Below are 3,514 nucleotides of genomic sequence, written 5' to 3' on the forward strand. Positions count from 1 at the left end.
TTGTTACCCCTCCAACATCAATCACTGTAGAAACCACACCTTCTTCAACACCAGAAATCTTTTACAGACTGGATGGTCAACCTCTTCCACTTGGTTTGATTGCCATAGAGGAGATAGTAGAGGATTCCCCATCTAACACCGCGTTTCATTTTGGAATTGGGATTAATCTTTATCCTGCTAATCCTAATTACTTTGCTTCATTTAATTCTGCCTCGTCACAAGTTCCCATTGAATCTTTAGGCCAGCTTTTAGGCCAGTTCACCATGTCTGAATAACGATCAACATCCAAGATTGTATCATTTGCTGCAGCTGTAGCAGAATCTTCTGTTGTCACTCCTTCGATGTTTTCTACTACACCTAAGTCACACCTATATGGTGAATCATCTGTTCTGGTCGGTTATCAATCATTGTCTGGAACCCACTCAGGGGTTCCTTCTGCACCATGGTCAACACCCATTAACTTGTCTGGAATTCAATTTGGTTTTTCTCACATGGGAAATCAACAATTTGATCCTGCATATCAATATCAATTTGGGAAATCTAGTTATCAAAGACCAGTGTATCCATTAAACACTAGATTGCTGCCATATGGAGAGAAATATGCTTACTCACCGTTTCCTCCTTTTTCCGGGGAACAACCATATGGTAATTTCCCATAGTATTCAAGTCAAACTGGAGTTAGAGTTAGTCAATGGCAACCAGTACTGCCAGATCAACCAAGAGTTGTGTATCCAACCCAACCAATGCAACCTGTGTCCAATATTCCTACCACACCTGCTGTTACTACTGTGCCACAGTCACAAGCTCAATCTGTTGTATCTCAACTGGTACAAATTGTTCCTTCTTCCTTGCAACCTCAAGTTTCAAGGCAAGGGGCTCAAGTTTCTCAAGTTGTTATACAACAACCACTTGTTTCTGGTGCTCAACAACAACCTCAGGTTAGTGTACCTTTATCTAGAATAACCCAGGCATACACTGGTACAGTTAATCCACAACTTGGTCAATTTGTCAATACTAGACAGCAACAGTCAGTTCAACAACCGTGGCTATCGCAATATCAACGACCTCAATTCCAGCAGTCCCAACCCCAGTTTGGACTTGGTTCACAAGCTCAAACTAGTTTTGGTCAATATCAATCTTACCAAGGATCTGGGCAACAAGGCTTTGCAGGTTATGGACAACCATATTTTCAAACTGGTTATCAACAACCACCATATACTGGTTATGTCCAAAAACCTTACCAAGGTTACCAGATGCAGATGCCCTACACTGGTATGCAAAGACCTATTGCACAAGTGATTCCATCCTATCCTAGGTATGCTCAAACTGACCTGAATCGACAGTTTCCATTTATAGCAACTTTAGAACTACCAGATTTAAACCAGCTCACTAATGATCCAATTGCATATGCACCTTGGTGGCCGGTGATTCCACATAAATTTCCATCTGACATTCCAAAGTTCAATGGAAATCCAGGAGAAGACCCATCGAATCATGTAATGACTTTTCATTTATGGTGTTCATCCAACACTCTGAATGATGATCGATCAATCTTCATCTTTTCCAAAGAACGCTTACTGGTCTAGCTGCTAAATGGTATATTGAATTACCTAAAGCTTCTTTTGATAACTTCACCATTCTAGCCACTACCTTTCTGACCTACTTCCAATTACCTATCAGGTACGAGACTGGAACAGAACTCTTGACCAACTTTAAACAGACTACCTCCACTCTTTTATCAGATCATATTCATGAGTGGTGGCGTCGTCATCGAATGGTTAAGACATATGTTCCTGATCAGCTTCTAGTTGAGTGGTTCATAAAGTCCTTGCTTCCATCTATCATTGAGGATGTGGCAAAAGAAGTTGTCACAGAAGAGCAAGTTAGTGCTCGTGCCCAATATTTGGATTGGATTTATACACAATCAGTCATGCTCTATGATAAAATTCCTGACGCACCTAGACCAGCTTTCACCATTCCACCACCTCCAAAGTCGATTAGGGACTCTCATGCCGGCGATGGCGTGATTGGTTCCTCGAGCACACAACCAGAAAGGGGACCATCTGGACAAACCCTTGCTATTTCCAATCAAATTGCAAATCAATCTGAAAACACTCTTACCTTAGAGATTAATGATGTGTCATTTGACAAAGGCAAAATTCCAAAGCAACCAGGAGGTAAGAAAAAGGGAAAGAATAATAAGAAGAAACAAGAGAATCCTACTCCTAAAAAATCATCTGAATCCCCTTCTCCAGCTAGGAAACCTCATTATCCATGTCTGATATGTAATGATGAGCACTTTTGTTATGAAACCATCTCAAGAAAAGATAGAAAAGATAGATCAACGCCTTAGAATTCAGCCTCTTCGAGGGGGCAACCTCCTTTACATTACATAAATGAACAATTCTTTGATGATTCAAATGAAAAACCTTCTTTCTATCTATAGGAGTCTATGGAGTCACAATATAATCCAGCCGACCTAACAATAATAATATAAAGCCACAAAAATAACAATAGAGGGATTCTATGGGCACATTAATAACAATATGGGGGCAATGGGGGCACAACAATATAAATAAGGGGTATAACTACAATAGTAATGGGGTAATCACTAGTATTATAGGGACCCAACATGCCCCTCTCCTTCAAAAAAGTTTTGTCCTCAACGCTTGAGTAGTTCTGGATACTTCTGCATAAAATTCTCATCCTCCCATGTGGAATCTTCAGCGGATAAGTTCTTCCACTTGATAAGGTACTCTGAAATTGATCGATTTCGTAGCTGTCGAGTTCTTGTTTCTATAACTGCTTCCGGTTCCAATATAATTTTTCCTTCCTCGTCAAGTTCTGGCAATATTGTTTGAACTGGGAGCTTGTCGCCTATAACCTTCTTTAAGCATGAAACATGGAAAACTGGGTGCAATCGAGAAGCTGCAGGAAGCTCCAATTTGTATGCCATAGTACCAATCTTTTGCAACACCTTGTACGGACCATAATACTTTGGTGATAATTTATTATCCTTCTTAGCTTGCTTGAGGGACATTTGCTTATATGGTTGTAGCCGTAGGAATACCCAATCACCTACATCAAAACTTCTTTCACTGCGATGTTGATCTGCCTGTTGTTTCATTCTATTCTGTGCCAACACGAGGTTATCCTTTAAGAGTTGGAGGACTTGTTGTTGATGTTCGATGTGATGTTCCACTGCCTGAACCTTAGAATTTTCTCTTAAATATGATGTGATGGATGGTGGTTGATACCCATAAAGTGCCATAAATGGGGTCATTTTTGTTGATGTATGAAAGGAAGTGTTATACCACCATTCAGCCAGAGGCAACCATTTGACCCATTGTGTCTGTTTATCAGATACAAAGCAACGAAGATATCCTTCCAAACATTTGTTTACTATCTCAGTTTGCCCATCAGATTGAGGATGATAAGATGAGCTATGAGCTAACTAAGTACCAAGACAAGAAAATAATTGTGTCCAAAAATTTCCAGTGAAAATGGGATCTCT

Source organism: Pinus tabuliformis, chromosome 2_2 (assembly GCF_031772625.1).
Source record: "Pinus tabuliformis cultivar Carrire ecotype Pingquan chromosome 2_2, CPIR1, whole genome shotgun sequence".
Taxonomy (NCBI): domain Eukaryota; kingdom Viridiplantae; phylum Streptophyta; class Pinopsida; order Pinales; family Pinaceae; genus Pinus; species Pinus tabuliformis.